Source organism: Ovis aries, chromosome 22 (genome assembly GCF_016772045.2).
Source record: "Ovis aries strain OAR_USU_Benz2616 breed Rambouillet chromosome 22, ARS-UI_Ramb_v3.0, whole genome shotgun sequence".
In the NCBI taxonomy this organism is placed as follows: Eukaryota; Metazoa; Chordata; class Mammalia; order Artiodactyla; family Bovidae; genus Ovis; species Ovis aries.
Window position 1 is genome coordinate 21,844,048 of NC_056075.1, and position 21,235 is coordinate 21,865,282.

General features: G+C 51.1%; 1 long non-coding RNA gene across 2 annotated transcripts; it reads left to right on the forward strand.

The window, feature by feature from the left end:
* Positions 1-208: 208 nt before the first annotated feature.
* Positions 209-21,019, forward strand: LOC105604254 (uncharacterized). 2 transcript variants are annotated; one of them, XR_003586571.3, is made up of 4 exons: positions 209-293; positions 8,083-8,169; positions 16,238-16,386; positions 17,744-21,019. It is a non-coding gene; the product is annotated as an uncharacterized LOC105604254 (long non-coding RNA). The 2 variants fall into 2 exon arrangements; XR_009598127.1 differs by lacking the exon at positions 8,083-8,169.
* The last annotated feature ends 216 nt before the right edge of the window (positions 21,020-21,235 follow it).

A 21,235-nucleotide genomic window follows, 5' to 3' on the forward strand; every position in this document is an offset into this window, starting at 1 on the left:
GGGGTGTGGGGCTGTATTTTATTTTCTCAGTTTGGGAAGGGACAGGCAGGAGCTAAGAAAAGGATTCGCCTATAGCCGGAAGATTAGGGGCCAAACAGTGGCCAGGAACTGAAAGAGTTAAAACTGGGCATTGATCCCGGCGACCTTGGCTGGCCTCGTTAGCGCCGCACAGCACACATAGAAGGACCCTTCGCGCGGGGACTGTCCCAGAGACTCGCCTGCGCTGCGCCGTTGGGTTGCGAAGGCCCAAAAATCCTACACCGACTCCGAAGCCGTGTCAGCTGCAGCCTTGGGTATCTTTGGGGAACCCTGGTTAGCCCCTGGTCCGGTGATCCAGCCCCCGAGGCACTTCCCCGTGCCATGCTGGGCACTGTAAAAATCAGAAAGTTGCTTCTGTTCGGGGCCCCGGGAGGGGCCGAGCTGCCCTACTCCCAACCCGGCCTCGCAGGGAGGCCTCCGGGAACGGATAGAGGGCACTGCGCGGGGACCGTGGGTCGAAGGCGCGGGTCACTTGAGCCCCGGCGAGGTGGCGCGGAGATCTGCGGGGACAGCACAGGGTCGCGCCGCCCCCTGGCGGCTCAGTGGCAGAGTTGAGGCTGGGGGCAGCGGGGGTCTGGCGCTCCGGGACAGGTTCCTTGTTCCCAGAGACGAGCGGGGGAAGGATGTTGAAAAGACGCCCCCGCGAAGACTGTCCTGTCCCCCCTCACTTCCGCTCTCCCTCTGTCCCTTTCTCGATTTTATCTCTCTTACTTCTCCCCCCATCTCGCCCACTCTTCCTGCCCTTCCCCCTCCCGTCCTCACTCCCTCTCCTACCTACCCGCCTTCCTTTCTCTCGTCCTTCGCCCGCCCCCTCCCGCCCCCGCGGGGCAGCGCCTGGGTGCGCCCGCTTGGCAGTTAGCCCATTAGATCTCGTACTATTGATCCGCTTCTGAGCTGAAGCTGACAGCCCCCCACCCGCTTCCCGTTCTCTCCTCGTCCCCATTCCTGTCCGCCCCCCCCCCATCTCCAGGCGGTCCTGGCCTGTGCCTTCCCCCCGACTCAAACCCCAACGCGGGCTGCGCCGAAGTCTCGCCCTCACGAAGGACAAGAACAAATGTAATTAACGCGACTAGCGAGGGGGTGGGCCCCTACCCGCACAGGCTCGAGCCGGGGTCCCAGCGGTCCGCCCCCTGCCCGCCGCCTCCCTCCCGCCCCCACGCTCCCTGCCCCCCGGAGCGGGAGCATTTGGGTTGAGCTGCGCCTGCCCTATAAATCCACATATAATTCTCGCCTTTCCTGTTCAGCTAAGGAAAATAAACGTGTAAGGCTGTTTCTGGGAGCCCAGCTCAGGGACCGCTCTAAATTCTCCTCTTATTGAGTCCGGGCTGGAAATCATTCAGTTCGGCGGCGCGCCCCCCACCCTCCCCACCCGCTTGCCCGCCGCAAGCCCGCGCCCGAGCCCGCGCCCGCCGCGCACACGCACGCGCGCACACGGGAGGCAAGAGCCGGGTATATAAATATCTCCAGCTCTCCCCATAGCCGGGCAGATTTATTCCGCTGCCAAGCCTGCAGAAAATTGACTTGTTCATGGAGGCGGCTATTGACACATCACCGGGGGGAGGGTTAGGGGAGAAAGCAGTGGAGCCGGCGCCCCTCCATTATACGTTAATGTAATCAGCAGTGTGCGAAATGACTGCGCGGAAAATAGCATCACTGACATTTATATTAGACGATATTGATGGCAGGAGCTGTGACCGCATCACTCTGCCTCCCGTTTCCACGGATTGACACAGGAGCCTCTTGTTGGCTCCATCCACGCTCGCCTCCCCTCCCCCCCACCCTCCCCCTCCCTCGTCTTCTCTCCCTCTCTCCACCCACTGTCTCTCTCCTCGCCTCTCCCCCACCCTCCCAGTTCACTCTTCCAGACACTCGTTTTCCAAATAATTCTTGAGCACCTACTGGGTGCCACGTGCAGGGTCTCTCCCGCGCGCCTGTCTCTAGGTTTCTCCCTTTCTTCCCAACAGTGCCCTTGCCCTCTTTCTCCCTTCTCCCCAGCTCTGCCTCCCACTCCCCCTCCCCCTTCCCTAGCTCGGTGGTTGGACCGCTGCTGTCAAAGCAGATAGATAATTGAAAAATGGGCCTCACCTTTGCAGCCAGCAGGAGTGGTTCAGGCAGTTACGGCCGGGGTTACCTACTCCATCTCAGGCCCAGGCTCCAAAAGAGATTCTGAGGAAATTGGATTTTACATGGATGTTTTATTCGGGCAGAGGCTTTAGTGTATATAAATACAGCCGAGGAGGCCTTGGCGGCAAGGATGAGTGAGGCGAGACAATCCCGCCTGGGGCCTTGGAGGCTCAGGGGAGGCAGACAGGCCATGTGCTCAGCTCTGGGTCCCAGACCTGGACATCCGCACATTTCCTCTTCAGCATCTGAGACTAAAAGAGGTTAATGCCTCTGAACAGCTCCTCAAAAGCTGCCTTGGGAATTTTAAAAGTGTTTGATTGTTGACAGGACCATGTACTGAGAAAAGAAGGAAATATACTCAAGAAGTTTGAGGACTGATTCAGTAAATATTTATTGAACCCTTAAATTGGGAGGTATTGTGTTTGGGGTACATGAGTATGTTAGACATGGCTACTGATTTCAAGGACAGTTTGGAGAATGACAACCTGGGGTTTCAGGTTAGGGACAAGGAAGGGGAAAGATGTGGAAGTGGGTACTGAGATCACTTCTCTGATCATCCAATCACCTGAGAAGGTGATGGATGAAGAAGCAGAAGGGAAGCGGGTCAAGCTGGGGGATAGAGAGTCCTACCAGCTCTCCAGTCTCTCTGTCCTGGGCTGGTCAGCAGAGCTTCTGGGATCATTTTAGATAACTGTAGTCACCAAATCTATAGGCAAGTTCACATCCAAAATGTTTGCAGGGAATCTGATGAAATCCTTTGGAGGGCTAGGGTGATAGATCATCAAGGAGCAAGGTGAGGCCTTCCAGAGAGACCAGCTGCAAGGCATGAAGAGGGCCTGAGTGAGAAACCCTTTGTGGGAGACCTAAATTGAAGGTAGATAAGCCAGTGGGGGTAGGGGGTGGGCATCAGACGACAAGGGAGGTGAGATGTGGTTGTGGGAAGGAGGGAGCAGATGCTTGGGGGCCTAGAATAAGGAATCTTCCAGTGTTTGAATGCCCCGGTCCCTATAGGAAGGCCTCTGTTTCAGTCATGAGCAGGGTCTTTTCTGTGCCTGGTCGGATCTCTGATTAGAGTCTGTGTGGTTGACAGCTGTAGCCCAAATCATTTTTGTTTCTTGAAAGAAGATCTCATGAGCCAACCCATGATTGAAGGACTGGTATTAAGGTGAATATAACCAGGCTGAATGATCACTGAAGGGCCAGGGGATCCTTCTGGGCTCAGAGCAGAGACGACAGCTGCCTTATCCCAGCCACATCTCTGAGAACTGGACCAGTCCTCCCCCAGATTCCAAAGCCCCCCTTCTTCTCCGCAGCCACATTGTTCTACTATTACATCATCAGCCTGCAGGAGTAGGACAGGTGCTGGATAGATCATGGCCATCCCTCCAGCTGCCCCACACACATCCTAGACACTTCCACATGGCATCTGGGAGCTCCAGTCCAGCTCTAGGATGGGAGTACTCTGGGGTAACTGCACTTCCTGTCTGACTTCTATTAGCATCTTTCCTCTCTCCTGTGGATTACATTCACTCTGACAGCCTTGAGTCAGACACCCTTCCCAGCTATCAGGAAGCCAGACCGCTTCCACTCACCAGCATTGCTTATACCTCCTCCTCACCTCTGCTCTCAGAGAACCACACGAGCTCATGTCTCCACCCCTCAGGTCTGATCCTGGTTTTGTCTTCCCTTCCTTGTGATTCATTTGACGAAAGATTCTGTGTCCTGAGATTCTGGTCTTACTCCTAGTCTAGAAACCCTTGAATAGGTTGGTGATGAGAATATAAGTGTGTGTGTGTGCATGTACCTGTGCTCACTTGAGCACTGCATGCCCAGGGCACAGGGGACGTCATTCATGGAGCAGGACTTGGTCTCACCCTGCCTTCCAAATTAGGGAACTGACATGCATAAGGAAAATGAAAGAGCAACCAGGGAAGTAACCTCCCACGGCAGGAAGGATGCCTCTCAGTCCTGCATGCCTTATCCAAATGGGATTCTGAGAAGTCATTCTTCCACGATCATTTGCTCAGTAAGCCATCAGAGAGGACCCAGTGACATAGGGGGGAGGGAGGGAAGAAGTTACTAGAAACAGCCATGTAAGACTCAGCCATTCATTGTGATTCAGAGCCTGTCCATTCCTTCTCCCTATGTGAGAAGGCAGCTGGAGACTGGGCTCAAAGGAGAATGGACCTTTGAAAGATAGAAAGCCTGTTTCCAGGGGGCAAAAGAAGCCATTAGGATCAGGAAGGAGGAGGTCTGGTTGGAGAAGCCAGGCTTCACAAAAGTGCGTTTCCAGTCTTAGCAACAAAGCCAATGTTAGCTATACGACTATGATGAGAATCACCTAAACCCTCTGGAATTCAGATCTCTCATTGGTTAAAAAAAATGGGGGTGTCCTTTTCAGCTACAATTTCTGATTCTAAGCTGGTGAATGAATATGTTTGGAGAGCCCAACTTGGGATGAAAGAAGGAAGTTCACAGTTAAAGACTGAGACTTACAAAAGGGGTAAAGAAAGATAATTGTGGGGCCAGTGGTCTGAAATTGCTCAGAAAACTCTTCGGGGGCTGAGAACCTGTTGGAGCCAGGACAAGTACAGAGCAGGAAAGTGGACCAGGTTTGGGCAGAGGGGAAGCAGGGATAGATTCAGAAAGCAATGCCCCTAAATTTGTCTCAAGCCGATTCTCTGCTTAGAATTCAGCTGGTACAGCCCAGAGATCCAAGTAACCTGGAAGCTATTAACTCAAATGACAGGAATCTGTGCACTCTTTTATGTTTTGTACTTTGGAGGGTAAGGGGTTAGTTTGTTTCTCTGGAGTTACATAGTCTCTCTGAAACTATGAAGTTTCCTAGTTGAAAAATGTTGTTACAGCATCATGGTAAAGAACCCGCCGGCCAACGCATGATACACAGGAGACGCGGGTTTGATCCCGAGTCAGAAAGATCCCCTGGAGAAGGGAATGGCAACCCACTCCAGTATTCTTGCCTGGAGAATCCCATGGACAGAGGAGCGTGGCGGGCTGCAGCGCATAGGGTCGCAAGGATTCGGACAAGACTGAAGGGACTTAGCACGCAGGCACGCAAGAGCTATTAGGATAGAGAAGGGATCAGAGCGCCCCTAGTGGCAGAGCCTGGTGATTGGCAGCAGTAGTACCGCTTCAAGACCGTGCAGAGGCTGCAGGCAAAGTGAAGCAACCGGAGAGAAGCGGGGTGGGGGGTGGGGGGCACTATAAGTAACGGATACACCACCAGCCCCTCCCGTCTTGACTCGGAAGAAACAGGACAGGTGACCTGGGAAGCTTTGCAGCAGAAAACCGCCTTAGAAGATAATCCCCAGAGGGAAAATACTAGAAGCCCAGAGCACAGGAAGCTAGGAGCCAGCAGGCAGGGAGGAGAGAGAAGAGGGGAGGGAAGATATCCCTTTCCACGGATGTGCCTTGGCTCCAGCCCAGGCAAAGAGGGGCAGATTTTCTGTCTAGTCCCAAGCCCCTGCATCTGCCACCTTGTTTACCTCGTGCCTATTTATAGTTGCAGGCTCCAAGCCCGGCATGGGACTCTGCAATTTATGTGACTACAAACCTCCAAAGGGCACTGGATGCTGGCAGGGCATGGATAAAGACAGGGGCAGGCCTCTCAAGGTCAAAATGGCCACCCTCCCAACCCTGTTGACCTTACACTCCACTAAAGGGCAAGAGGTCATAAGACTAGGCGCAGGCAAGGAAAGACACAGTCGCCTCTTTGCCTCTTCCTACCCTGAGCTGGTTCAGTTTAGGATTGCAAGCAAGTTAGAGAGGACCTGTTTGGTTTGGTTTTCCCTTTGGGAGGTCGTTGGGAAGCTCTGTATGGGAGAGTGGATCTCATCAGGGGATGACTGATTTTGGAGAGAGTGGATGAATCTAACCTTCTGGGAGGGAGGGGGAAAGGAGCTAGCTCTGCCACCCAACTCTCACCTGCCCATCCTCTTAACATCAGAAGGGAAGAAAAATCCTGATGGTTCAGACAGCAAAGAATCTGCCTGCAATGTGAGTTCGATCCCTGGGTTGGGAAGATCTCCTGGAGAAGGACAGGGCAACCCACTCCAGTATTCTTGCCTGGAGAATTCCATGGACAGAGGAGGCTGGCAGGCTACAGCCCATGGGGTCCCAAAGAGTCAGATACAGCTGAGCAACTAACACTTTCAGAGTATTCCTGGCCACTGTCTTCCTTCTGGGAAGGCCATAGGAGGCCTGAGCCAGCCCACCTCTCACTGAGGACAGGGTATGCTGGTCTACCAGCGCCTAGGCCTTTGATCACCATGGGATTCTGCTCAAGCAGAATGGCCTGAAGCCTCCCTTTAGAGGCAACCACTACTCGGCCTCTGGCTGACGGTCTACTTCTTGTCTCTCTCCATTGCCTGATACCCTCCAGCCCCCCCATGTGTTCTCCCCTCACTGCTTCCCCCAAAAGTACCCCACACTGTGCATGCCAACTCTGCTCCCTCTGCTATCCCAGCCTCCTGATGTGCCCTCCCCCTCAAACCTTTTGCACTAGTCTCTACCCCATGATTTATCATGAAGTATGGAGGCTAGACATAGCTCAGCTCTGTGTGTGCATGTGTGTGCGTGTGTGTGTGAGTATAAGGATGCCTTGGGTAAGTGGACAGTCGTAAATCATAAGCCAAATGGGTATGAACATGAAGGAGAAGAGAGACCCAAAATGACCTTCTCCTCAACTGTTTTGTTATTTTCTCATCAATCTCTGGTCTGCTGGATAAATCTGAGGGGTTTTAGGGGGGAAGTGCCTCCTTAGAGCCCATGTGACCCTGTGGCCATTGCTGATCCTGCTTTGGTCTTCCCCTCCCCACCACCCTTTCGGGGCTCAGCTGCCTCAGGACTGGACTAAACCTGGTGGGAGGTAAGCAGAGCTGGGGGTCAGGGTTGCCCAGCTGGGATCAACCCACAAGCAGTGGGAGGGGCATTGAAAGATAATGAACCATCAGTTAATGGGGACTCCCTCTCGCCTGGGCCTGGCCTTGGTTTTGGCCTCAGAGAAGGATTGGTCTCTGGGTAAAGTAAGACTCCAGGGAAAAGAAGATGTCCTGGGGTATGGGCCAATTCTCAGACCTGCTCCTCTGACCTCCTTTCCCATTGCAGCCCACGGGGGATGTGAATAAGTGAACCAAGTCAAAGTCCTTTCTTCCTCTGAAGAGGGGAGTCAGGGAATGGAAGAGATTCCTGAGAGTCCCTTTTTGTTCACCTATTAGTCCCCTTTTTCTCTCATCCCTTCTGTGGAGTGAGGGTTGGGGAGTCTGGGAGATGGAGGTCAGGGGTGAGGACAGTGTCTGAGGACCTGGGGAGAAATCAGGGACCTGGGTGGGGATGGGGTTCAGTGGAGAGGAGCCAGGAGGAGGGGTTGGGAGGAGGACAGGGCTGGTCCTCTTGCCCTCTCCCAGAGGGAGGCAGCAGAGGACCATGGGAATTGCCCCAACCAGCAATCAGCAGTTCAGTTCCCTTTGTGTCTCCTGTCCATTGTGGACCCTATTCCAAGGGACTTACTCGGATGGAGTTTCTACAGTTCCAGTCTATGACCCTCTGCTGGAAAGAGATTTGGGGATGTCAGCCTGTTTTTGATTTGGTCCCCATAAGCCCCTCTATTCATTCCTAAGCAGGGAATCCTCTCCTCCTTGTCTAGAGCTTAGAAAATATATCTTTGTTCATTCCTCCACCTCCTCAACCTCCCCCAATTCCCTACCTCCCTTGGAGACCAAGATCCAGCCCTGAGTCACCACCCTGAAGAGGCCCACTCTATGTGAGGGAACTTCTCTGACTGAGCCTGCTGGGCCATGACCAGATGTTCCAGTCTGAGTGTCAGTCTTCCCTAGGGAAATTTGAATGAGGGTCAGGCCCACACACTCCTAAATTCTCTTTTTTGCTACCCACATTTAGGTAGTCACCAGGCCCACTTACCTGGGTATGAGGACCAAGTCAACCTGGAGATGCACAAGGGCAGCAGCTAGGTGGAAGAAATCTGAGGTATGACCTTGAGTTAGATAAAAAACCAAAGCCTCCCAGGGTAGAAACCCTCTCCCTCCTGCCAGCATAGCATTTCTCAGACTGGTTGGAAGTTGGGGGCAGGGGACAGAGCACAGATGGGTGGGGAGGGCACTGATCAAGGAAACTAACATCTCAGTTGCTGGGAGCTTAAAGTGAGGGAACTAGAAGGAGCCCAGAGGCCTCAAAGTTACACCCTGAGGCAGAGAGAACATCTCCTAAGGGGCCACTTGAGCATGGGGTAGGAGCTAGAGACAAAATGGCCTTGGTTTGAGGATGGTCTTATCCAAAAGGAAGGTAAGACTGACCAGGTTTTTCAAGAAGAAAGAGGGCCAAAGAGTTTCTTTAGAACCCATATTCTGGGGTATGGGTGCCTGAGAGAATTGAAGACCTGAACTCTGGGGAGCGGAGCTGGGATCCAACAGAAAAGAGCGCGTATGTTTGTAAACCAGTACAGCAACAGAGAGGCAAAGTGGGGGAGTGGCAGGATGGCACTTTTCTCTCTCACTCAGTCTCCTGTTGTTGGTTTTAAGAAACCTGGGGCTCAGAGTGCCCATGATATAAGGCAGCTGGCACCTTACAGATCTCCTAGCCTAGACCTGTTGTTCAGACAGGGAAGGAGAAGCTCAGAGAAGAAAGGGAGACCCTAGTTCCCAGACTGTACCAGTGTCTTCAGTCCTGCTTGGCCATCTACCAGCTTCGTTCTCAGACCCCAGATAAACTTATCCAGTGGAACCCCAGGCTGATCTACCTTCCCATAGATTTGTTCCCAGATCAAATGGGTGGGTGGGTGCCCCCTGCCCGACCCACCCCACTGCTGCTCTGGGTTTAGATCCTTCCGGGTCTGGCTGAGCAAGGAGCCCTGGTTGGGAAATCTGCCTTCTCATTCCTCTTCCAGACTGAGGCTTCTTTGGGGCTCCCTCTGCAGCTTGACATGTCACTGTCTTTCTGTTAAAATGTCTTGCCCACTCTGCCTCTGCCTCTCCTCCTTTCTCTCTTCTCCTACCTTCTCTCCCCGCTGCCACCCCGCCAATCCCTCCCCTGGATAGAGCCCCTGAGCTGCTGAGATGAATCTCTGAAGCTCGTGGTTCTGGCCTGTGTTCCTGGTAATTGAGTTGTGGTCCCTGGTCGTGATGGGGTGGGGGGGGTGGAGTGGCTGCCTGTGGTCCAGGCCTCCTCCCACCATGCACAGGCCGCCTTAGCCCACCCCACTGGGATCCAGCAAAGAGGGTGAGGAGGAGGTGGTGAGGCTTCCTCTTCCCCAGTCCGCCTTCTCTAGCTCTCTGCCTCCCCCTCTACCCCCTCCCTGCTTCATCTCCAGCACAAATCACATGGTGACAGCCCCATCCAACCTTTGGGGAAGGGTTTGTAAATGTGTCTTCCTTAGCTCTGATCTCCAAATTGTTCCTTTTATTGCATTTGTCACGGTGAAGATTAAAGTCCCTGGGTGGCCTGTACCACAAATCACAGAGTCTGCTCAGGGAGCAACTGCAGGTTGGGAACCGATGGAGGGGTCCGGGCCCTGTTACCACCTGTATGTGTGTGTGTGCACATGTGTGCGCACACACGCGTGTATGTGCACTCACAAGCACACACTTCTATCTGTGCTGTGGATTTGTACCCAGGAACAGGAAGATGTGTCCTTGATGTTGTCATTCTAAGCTGTTGGCCCCCTTTGTAGCGCAGCTTGTGACCTCTTCCTCAAGGCTGTCTTCCAGGATCACCCCACCCATTCCATGGTGAGCATCGCTGTCTCTCCTGTATCTTCCGTTAGGCAGGAGGGGAAGCTATGTTCACATCACAGATATTTCAAAATAGCCTTCTGGGTCTCTGGCCGCATCAGTCTCTAGATCCCATCCTGGCAACACTCTGAATGGGTCAAGGGCAGCTAGACCCAAAGCCTTCAAAGAATAGCAGACCTTACCCTGCCCCATCACCCCTAGACTCTGACATTTTTTCTCATAACTGGGACATAACTGGGTTTAGAGGGGACACAGCTAAGACAGAAGAGACCCAGCTGAGGGATCCAAAGGACAAAAGCTCCCTTGTACACACGCACTGAAAATCAGTCCCTTTCCTTCCCTCTTATGAGGTAGGCTTCCTGCCTGTCCCTCATGCACATTCATAACATTCAAATTTATGCCGTAATCTCCGCCGCTCCATATGTATGAGCCTTTGATGGGTGTTTGGGTTTATGGGATGCACCCAGCCCTCCGTTCCCTCGCCCGCCCACCGCCTCCAACCACTGCAAAGACGCTCGTACATAATTGACATCGGCAGATTCTTTCATTATACAAGATTTAGCATCTGCTCGGGGATCGCTCTCTCCTCACTCACTATAGATGACTTTTCCCTGCGTTTCCTATTATCAATTCAAATTAGCCCCATTTCCCCACCGACCAGTGCAGCGTTTACACTTGACAGTGAGGAAACAGTGAGGCTGTAATGGGCTTCTCAATTATTTAGGCCCAGTTAGGCCAGGACCCAGAAAGCCTCAACAAGGGGGTATGTAGAGGTGGGGTCAGCATAGCAGGGAGAATAGGGTCACCACTTCTTTGTCTCTGTCTGGCCTTCTTATAGCCTTGCACCCTCACTTTCCACCCTGGGGAAGGCTTCCTCTCCCATCTGGGTCTCTAAGGGGTGGGGCAGTCCCTTGCTGTCTACCCACTACTCAGCAGCAGCTTTTCTCCCTCCATCCCACCTTCCCTATCTCTCATTCCATCCATATTGGCTCCACATGTGTACCTGATGGGCTACCAGCATAAACCAAAGAAGAGGTATTAGCAGCAGCCAGGTTCTGACCCTCTCCCCTTAAGATGTCTATCTTCAAGTGCATCTCTGTGAAGATCTGAGGTAGTGGGCTAGGAGTTCAGAGATCATGGCCAAAAAAAGAAACAGGCATCAGGGAAAGACATTGAAATCATGGCATGCAGCCCTAAGAAGAGACAGAAACACACCCAGAAATGGAGAGACATATGAGAGCCTAAGGGAGCTGACAGAGATGCCTCTGAGGCTTGGGGAGAAGGCATAGGAAAGCAGAAGGCCTGGGTGAAGCCCTTTTTCAAACCACGCTGGCTACACAGAGCTGTAATTAGGTCAGCGCTGCCCACCACTAGTCTGGCTAGTCCAGGCCCGGTCTCCTGTAGTAACTTGTGGTCGCCCTGAGCCCACTAAATGGCCTAAGTACAGGGCAGAAGCTCCAAGTCAGCGAGGCACTGGGCCTAGGTCCTAATTCCAGTCAACCCATCTCAAGGGGGTGGCCCTCACCCATCTCCTTGGTCCCTCCCCTCCAGCCCCCAGCCCCTCCCCTTCCCCAGCCCAGATCAGCTTCCAAGGACAGATGTGGGGGAGAGGAGATGGCAGGCAGGGTCTGAGAGGCCCTGGGATTAGAGGGGTCTTTCCCATGCTCTGCTTCTTTGGAATCAAAGAATTCCTCCATCTGATTGGATTTACCCTAAGTCACAGGCGTGTGGGACCTTCTTTCCCTCAGCAACAGCTGGAAACAGCCCTAAATATGATTAATTAGCACTGTAAAAAGTCCTGGACACAATTAAGATTTATATGTGTGTGTGTGTGTGTGTGTGTGTGTAGAGAGAGAGGTCAGGAGTGGGGGGAGTGGGGTGGATTACCAGCTACATCTAGTGCCCTCCAAGGAGAGTAGAATGACATTTCCTCAGAGACAGTCCTCTGACATCCATTTCAGGCAAGGGTCATTTTATCCGGCCTCCAGCTTCTGAGCAGATTAGCCCCTTTCGCTGTCCCAGGGGTACTGCTTGATTTTCTGCTTTATTCCTTGATAAGGGGGGGAGGGCGCATGGTTTCTGGGGCAGGTGCCTCATCTCTCTTCCCTCTACCACAAGCAGAATGTCCTCTGCCAAACCTCAGTTCCTCTTGCTGGGTCATTCTAGGGATCAGGGACATATGTGCAAATCTCAACATAGCTCCTTAGACACAAGCCCAGAGGGATGTAAAATAGGAACCTCAGAGGAAACTGAATAAATGAACTGCCAGCCAAGCTTCCTGCCCTGGGAGATATCTCACTTTCATCCTCTAAGACAGGACAGAGGTCATCTCTTTGGACTCCCCCCTCCCCACCGCCCCCGCACCTCTAAGATGACAAAAGCTTATTCAGTGAGTCCTCTCCTGCCTCTTCTGTGATTTGGGTAATTGTTCCCAAAGATGTGACATCCCAGCTTTGATAAGATGTTGGTGATGATCAATGTTATTTATAATCCTGAAAGGGAAGGAGACAGGAGCACAAACAATTCCCTCCAGTGAATCATCTGACAATCGGTTCTCAAGAATCTTTGAAGGAGCACTTGATTTTAATTTATTTTCTTTATTACAATGGATCAATAGTCTGTTTTGCTGAGATAACTGAGCCCGGGAAGAGGTTGCCTAGGTTCTGACACCGATGGCCAATGTAATGGACCAGAGGAGTGTGAAAAAGTCCCTGATTTGGCATCTCCTCTCAGAACCCTTCCAGGGTTAATGGCCTGAGTGCCTGGAGCCTCTGCTTTATGGCTGAGTCCCCAGCGGAGGGATCTAGGAAGGCTTAGAGCTGCTGAGTGGTCTTTGGGAGAGAGCCACCACGTATACTGATGGAGTTTATAACAAGCAGGGACCTAAACCACTGGGACTGTAATTCATCATCCTGATATCAAGGCCAAGGAGTATGTGGACACTGCTTGTCAATCCTTGGCCCCGATACAGGCTTGCTGTGAGGATCAAAAGCAAGAGGGATGTTCCAGGGGCCCTGCATGCATGTGTGATGGCTCTATCATAGGGGTCAACTGTGTGGTGCACTCCCCCACCATTTCCATTTACACCCTTTGGGCTTTACAGTGTATCACCATCAGGGAGAGAGGGAAGTGGGTGCAATGGGGGTGAGCAACAGACTTGGGTCCCAGTGGGCAAAACAAGGAGAAGGCAGAGGGTGGGAGATTGGCAAGAGGTGGGCAGGAAAGCAAGCTGAGGATGAGCAGCTCCTCCGTGAGTGTCCTATGCTCTGCTCCTTTGGGCCTGATGATGGTGTTTACACAGATGGCTCCATGTATCTTTGTAGCTTAGTGTGTCTCTGTATGTGTTGTCTCTCTACTCTTGTGTCAAAACTTTGTGACCCTATGGCTAGGGATAAGAGTGTCACCAGAAAGATCAAGAAACTAGGGAGTTATGCAATAGATCAAAATCAGACTTCCTTGGATTTGCTGAGCACAGTATTTGAAACATGAAATTGAATGCCTTTAGGAAAGGTGCCTTTGAGCCACAGATCCCACCACTCCCTATTGCCCTCCACTGGTTGCGTCACATTTATATCATCTGCCTGGTACTGCAGTCTTGAGTCTGTGACCACTTAAAAGGAAGGAGATATGCTACTATTGGTCCATGAATTGTCTCCTGAATAACTAGTCTCCTTCAGAGACAAAGGTTGGAGTCCAACCGCCACCAGATTTCCTGGAAATGAGGGTTACTGGGAACCACTCTTTTTTTTTTCTTTTCAGAGTCAGGAACACCTTTATTGAGGGAAGGAAACAAGTCTCATCTTTCTACGAGAGAGAGGTTCAAGATTATACAGGTGGGATTGGAATCCAGGCTGCATCAGTGGGACTCTTTGCACACTGCCTCTTCCCTTTACCAAGTCAGTTCTGAGCTGAAGTAGAGCTGAGACATGAGAGAGGTCGAGGGAGAAAAAACACAGAGACTCTGAGGGACTCATTTCAAGCTGGTGTGTCCTGGACATGGGCCTCTGCCAGAGGATGGAGGGGGATGGGATGACACCCTGATGGGCAGACTGATTGCTCAAACAGCCCATTCTATGGTCTCATAGGAAGGTAGGGCCCCCCCTTCCTGTCCAGTATCATATCACCACCCTGCTCCATCCTCCGTCTTTCTGGGAGACAGGCAAACTTGGGGGCCTAAAGAAGGGTAGACTTTTTTGTTCTCGAAGCTTAGAGGAGGTAGTTGGGAATGTGTGAGGCTTGATTTGGGTCTGGGGTTAGGACTTGCTCTTTGCTCCTGCTCCACCTTGGTAATCAGCCTTCCAGAACTCAGTGGATCCTATATGGTAAGGCCCCTGGGGGGACCAAAGTAGGATCAGATCTACCCCTGGGATCCCCCATTCAGCCAGCAGCTTCCAGAGTAGGAATCCTGATACAAGCCTTTCATTTGACTTCCAAGAAGCCTAGGATAGAAATGGGGAGGGACTAAAGGGTGCCTTAGAGGTTATGTAAGGGGGTAAGTATTTTGTAGTTATTTATTGAGCATTTATTTTGTGCCAGATATGGGATTGAGTATTTTACATACTATATCTCAATCATCCTCTGAGGAATGTATTACTTTCTCTTAGTACTCAGATAAAAGAAATTGAAGGTCTAGGAAGTTAAAAGCCACACAGCTATTATGTGGTGAATCTGATTAAATTTGAATTTCAAATAAACAATAGTGGTTTTTTTTAAGCATAAATACCCAAGAAAGCATGGGTACACTTTGCTAAATTTGTTGTGTATTTGAATTCGAGTTTGATGGAGCACCCAGCATTTTCTCTGGCAATTCTAGGACCTGCAACAGTCCCCCAGGAAGCCCTGAGGGGAACAGGCCTGAAGTAAAAGGAAATGCCAAGGACAGAGGAGCCTCCAAGGGGTCCGCAAAGGATTCAGACTCGACTTAGCAACTAAACAACAGCAGCAAATGGTGGTCTAAGCTTAATAGACTGCTTAGGCTGCAAAGACAGCCCTTTTCTCTCTTGCTGATTGTCACTGATGCCTCACAGAGCAGGGCAGGGCTTGGAGTCTGGGCTCACCTTCTGCCCCGCCCCCCTCCAACCCGCTCTGCACTGGGGGTGTCAGAGGTCACACCCCTTCATCGATCAGGAGAGATGGGCTGCTCAGTAGGAAGCGGCAGACCACAGGTCTGCACAGCCGGGAACCATGAAAGAAATTTAAAATAATTAAAAATTTCAAGAAATGTGAGATGGCAAAAAGGCGCTTAAAGCAGTCATCACGGGAAAAATTAAAACTCCAGACATTTATCATCAGGTTTCGCACTGAATTATACAATGGAGGTGGGGTGGGGTCCATTGGAGAGCCCGTTCAAGGTTTCCAGCCTCTGAAGGTCTAGCCCAGCCCTCCCTCCATGGCGGGCCTAGCTCTGGGCTGACCTGGCGGATAGAGGATGTGGGAGCGACTCCTGGCCCGCATCCCAGGCTCTCGCGCCCCGCTCTCCTCCCACCTTCCATCAGACCCCGTTCTGGGACCACACGCTGATCCTGCCCGGGCTTCCACTCCTTTTGGGGTCCTCCCTCCTCCGCAGGCTGAGCTCCGCGTGGCTCCACCCCGGGCTCCACCGCCTGCTCCAGCGCTCGCTCAGGCGTCAGCTCCGGTTCAGGCTTGGGCTCCCACTCCCGGCACGGCTGGCTCCGCTTGCTCGGGGCGTCTCCCTACTGAAGAATTATGTTGCATAAAGCAGCCGCCACCATCTTGAACTGGCAGTGAACTTTGCTTTCTACATATAAATACAGATAGCAATCACACCCCAATCAGCGCTGAGGCTTCAGGGCATCATCTCAGCAACTCTAACTTTCCCATTACGATAATGTGATTTTCACTCAGTCTATAATATCACCAGCCATGAATAAAGCAACTGGCTCTTTCTGTCTCTCTCCTCCCTCCCCCTTTTCTCTGCCTCTCTCCCACCCTCCTCAGTCTCTTTCCCTCCCTGGCGCCCTCCTCTTCTATCTCTCTCTGAAACCCCTCCTGGTGTCAGTCTCCATCTGTATCTCTGCATCTCTGAGCATCTCACCCTTCCTCTCCCAAGTCTCTCCTTCCTTCTCCTCTGGGACTCACCTTCCCTAAATACTAAAGACAGGGATGTACAGTCCTCCTGGGGCTCAGTAAAGTTCTGTTCCCCAGTTCTGCCATCATCTGCCTTTGCCTGAAGGTGAGAAACTCTGTGGGATTGGAGGTGGGGGTGCCCTGCAAGGCTTTGGGAAGGTGATGAGATGGGGAGGGGAGGCCAGGACTTGGCTGTCTCCCTTCTCTCTCTCTTTCCTTAGGTAACAGGAAGGCTGTCTGTGAGGATTCCCATCAGGAACTGAAGCATCCAGCAAGGAGAGCTGAAAACTGCCTTCTTAGGAGAGAGTCCTGGAGGTCTTCTGGATACTGGGGGCCCCAAACCCAATCAGGTTCCAAGTGCCAGATTATTGTGAGTACATCCAACTGGTGAGAGGATACTCTAGAGAGGCCTGGGGAAAAGGAGAACCTGCCCAACCTTCTAGGGCTGCTTCTGAGTACCCTGTGCCGTGCACTTGGCTATTCAGCCTAGTGCTGCCTTTGCAGGACGTGTGTTAAAAGTCCACAGACAGGGGACTTCCCCAGTGGTCCGGTGGTTAACAGTCTTCTGCCTTCTAATGCAGGGGATGCGGGTTCAATCCTTGGTTGGGGGAACTAAGATCCCACTTGCCACAGGGTGTGGCCAAAAGGTAAAAAATAATAATAATAAAAGTCCACAGGCAGTCTTTATCAAGGTGTCAGCCACCTTGTCAGAGCTCCTGGAAAGGCCTTCTCTTGCCTTCGTGGACGTTCTCTAGGATGGTGGTAGTGCTAGTTAGGGGGTTGTCTGTGCTGGTGGTTCCTTTATCCATCCCCTAGGTTTGTATTCCAGTTCTTTCACCTACTAGCTTTGAGGCTGTGAACAATGCTCTTAACTTCTCTAAGCTTCAGTGTCCTTATCTATAAAATGAGACGAATTATAGTACCTATCTCGTGAACAAAATAATGTGTATAAAGTGCTTAACACAGTATTTTGGCACATTGTTAAATAAATGTTAGCTATTATTATTACTATTAGCAAATACTGGATAATGCCACATATATAAGGCAGTATATCATATAAATTATGAGCCTGGGTTTTTAGAGTCAGACTGAATTTGGGTTCTAGCTTAGGCACTTACCAGCTTTGTGACCTTAGAAAAGTCACTTAGCCTCTCAGACTCAGTTTCTTCATCTGTAACAGCAGTACTAATAGTCCCTTCTTCATAGTGTTGTAAGGGTTACTCAGGCTAATCTAGTGCTTGGCACAGTGCTGACATATGCCACAGGCTCTAGAAGTATTAGTGATCAAGGGTCAGACATGGCGCATTCAGCCACGAATGAAGCAAACACTGTGGTTGTTCTGTGGGTTATTCTCTGGGTCCTGACCTTTCCTATTGCTCTAGACCATTGATGGTCTTGATCTTTCACTTCTGTGGAGGTTGAGGGTTGGCTTTAATTTCCCTGGCTGTTAAATTTTGCACCTTTTCAGCTGCCCATCTAGCAGACAAGTGGGACTGGAATTCCTGCTTAGCCCCTTTGCTAGGTGAGAGTGGTGAGAGGAGGGGCTTTTGAATGCTCTGTCTCAGGCAAGGGTGACAGTGTCCTGAAGGCAACTCTGGGATGTGCTCCTTAAGGAGGGGATGACAAATTAGAATCAGACATCTGCATTCTGTCCATTTCTATGTCACTAAGTGTTTATGGAGCCACATCTTTGCTTCATTTATTTATTTATTTTTGGTTTCTCCCAGAAGATTTCTTTGGATGCATTCCCAGCCTGATCTCAGTTGGAAGAAGGGAACGAAGACTCTGCTCACCTCAGCTGGGCCCTGAAGGCGAGACAGTCAGAGCTGCCAGTTCTGGGGCCTGGAAAGGCAGAACCAGAGGAAGAACCTAGGACCAGTGTCTGGCCAGTGGGTTATTTGGATCTCTTTGCTCAAATCTAGCCTCTTTGCTTGGCTCCCGGAGGAAGGAAGCTACCCTTCAAAATCCAGAGCCATAAGCCAAAGCAGTCTTAAACAAGTGTTTCAAGCCAAGGGAACTTGAACTTAAGAGTCTGGTCTCCTCCCTCCTCACCCCACTTCTCAAAGACAAATAAGATATAGTCCATCCCATCCATATGGTCACAATCCAGTGGGCAGGCATGAAAATAAGGAAGTAAAACAAGAGTGAGGGACAACAGAGACAACTACAGGCTGCATTGAGGATAAAAAACAAAGCAGTCGAACCTAACCTATGTTACCTGGTGCAGGTAACACTTCCTAGAGGAGCTGGTGCTTCAGCTAATTTGTAAATGTGGGCAGAATAGAAGGGGGAAGGGAAGGAAGGGCCCATAAGGCAAGGGGAATGGCATATACAAAAGCCTTGAGGCATCGAACAGCATGGCTCATTTGGAGACCAGCTGTACAGAGGGTTGGGGTGGAGAGGTCACTCTGGGGGAGGCCGGGGGAAGGGGACAGATAGTAAAGGGCTGTGGGCAGTTGTGCTTTTATAGGGGAGGGCATTAGCAGTGGAATGATTTGCATTTCAGAAAACTAGCTCTGAAGAAGATGAAGAGAACGGAGAGGGGAATGTAGCCAGAAACAATGGAGGCTGGGAGGTCAGTAAGGAGGCTCCTACAGCTGTGCAGGTGAGCCTTATAAGGGCATGGACAGGACTGTGTCCACTGGTTGGAGGTAGGATATGATGGGGGAGAGGAATCCTGGATGACATCCTTGGGTAAATGATTGGGACTGATGGAGGTGGGGAACAGAAGGAGTGGAAGGGGTTTGGGGCAAAGGCAAAATACTGAGGTCTGATTGGGATATGTACCCACTTGGGGGATCCAGAGTACATCTCAGCAAAGATACCCTGGAAGTTACAAGGCTATTGAGAATAATTTTATCTCCATACATTTGGGAATGAAGATGTCTGGTAGGGAGTTGGAAACGGGTGTGTGGAATTCAAGAGAGAAGCCTTGTCAGGGTATATGGATTGGAGAGTCACCAGTATATGGATTACGGCCATGGGAAGGAGGTCAGCTACTTGGGAAAGACATGAGAAGAGAAGAGGGCCAAGAATAGTCTTGGGGAGTATCAACACTTAGAGGAGTGTGTGGTTTTCAACCTTGGCAGCACATTTTGATGAGCCAGGGAATTTGAAAAGCACCAGTGTCTGGGCCCCACCCCAGAACAACTAGATCTGAAACTCTGGGAATGAGCTGTAAAAGTTCTTCGTGCATGCGTAATAAGTTGCTTCAGTCCTATCGGACTCTTTGCTACGCTATGGACTGTAATCCACCAAGCTCCTCTGTCCATGAGACTCTCCAGGCAAGGATACTGGAGGGGGTGGCCATGCCCTCCTCCAGGGGATCTTCCCAATCCAGGGATCGAACCTGGGTCTATTGGTCTCATGCATTGGCAGGCAGGTTCTTTAAGACCAGCGCCACCTGGGAAGCCCAAAAGTCCCTCAGGTGATTCTAAAATGGAGGGAACCAGTGACTCAGAGGGAGGGCAGAGGAACACCGCTAGCAAAGACTGAGAAGGAATATTGAGGAAGAATTTTGAGGAGGGAGAGTTCAGATGATGCTCAGGAGGAGCATCAGATGATGCAGAGGAACAGCGGTTGAACCCTACCCAGCACTCATGCTCTATCGGGGACTTGACAGCCTCACTGAACACTCCCAGAGGCTTGATGAGGCAGGTGCTAGTATTATCATCACCGTTTTAGAGATAAGGAAACCAAGGCACAGGGATGTTAAGTACTTGCCCAGAGTCACACTACTAGTAACCAGAAACCAGCATTCAAGCCCAGGTAGGTGACTACTGAGTCTGTGCTCCTAACTGCTAGCCTACCTTTCCCTCCAAGGGTGAAGTGAGGTGAGCATTGCTGGGTTCTAGCCCTTAGCTGGTCCATACAGCCTTCCAAGGGGCCTGCTGTTCTCTCTTTCCCTCTTTCTGTCTTTCTGTCCTTCCCCTTTTCATCCCTCCCTACATCACTAAGGCAGCTGCCCTTCATGTCTCTGGTCTTCCTCTGGCTGACAGGCCAGATAAAGCTGGTTCTCCTCTCTATTGGTGAGACCACACTGTCTGCCCCTAACTGGGTGGCTACAACCATGAGCACATGGCCGGTAGCCTCTTCATTCATCATGATGAGCTGGGCATCCTTTTTAGGTCTTCACAGTCTGGAAGAGGGGGGGAGTTGGGGTGATACAGAAGGAATAATGGCTCTGACAGTCCTGGGAAGTAAGTCTTTCAGGGGAGTTGATACTGTGATACGTACTGAGGAGGAAAGAGACTGGAATCCACGTTCACATGGAGGCAATATCAGCCTAGTCAGACACCTGGGACACCCCTCTGCACAGCTCCTGCCTGATTCCCCCAGGCCTGGAGGCAGTGGTTCTTAACCAGCCTGCATGTTAAAATGTAAAAACATACTGCAAGGACCACCTTCTGAACAACTGGAATCTCCAGGGGTAGGACCCAGGCGCTGATGGATTTTAAAAGGTCCCCAGGGGATTTCAATGTAGCCAGAGTTGAGAACAACGTCAAGAAAAGAGCTCTGGATAAGTGTAACAAGACCGTGCTTCTAACTCTCACTTTATCATTTCGTAGCTGGTGATCTTGGATGGCCCATCAGACCTCTTTGAGCCTTAGTTTTCTTGTATCTGTAAAATGGGAGTAGTAACTCAACCCTGCCTACATTATACAAATTGTTATGTTGCTCAGGTAGACTGTTGAATGTAGTATATTTTGTTAATTATATAGGGCATTATATAAAAGTGAGGTGGAATTAACCTATACAGACACAAATAGATGCAGGTGTTCACTTAGCACACTAGGGGCACTTGAGTGAGAACGCATACACACACGCACGCGCGCATATGACAGACAGCAGTTGGTTGGGCTCTGAAAGCAGAACTGTGGTTCTCTAGACTTGGCCTTTTATGTTATTAGCCTTCAGAATATGCCATTAAAATGTGGAGCATTGATCTGGGCGGGGGGTGTGTGCACACACACACAAATGTATGTGTTTAAATGATTGCAAAAGTGTGGCATCATTTGAGTCTGCCTGTCAGCCTATCAGAAACGTCATCTATAACCTTCACTGTTTGCAGTTTAATCTCCCCTGCCTCCTCGAGGGCCCTGTTCTGACATTTTAAACCCCATAAATGACAGTAGTGCTCTAAGCCATTTTGAAAAAAGCCAAGCATTTGGAAAAAACACATAGAGACATATCCCTAAATTCCCCTTCCTCTGAACACA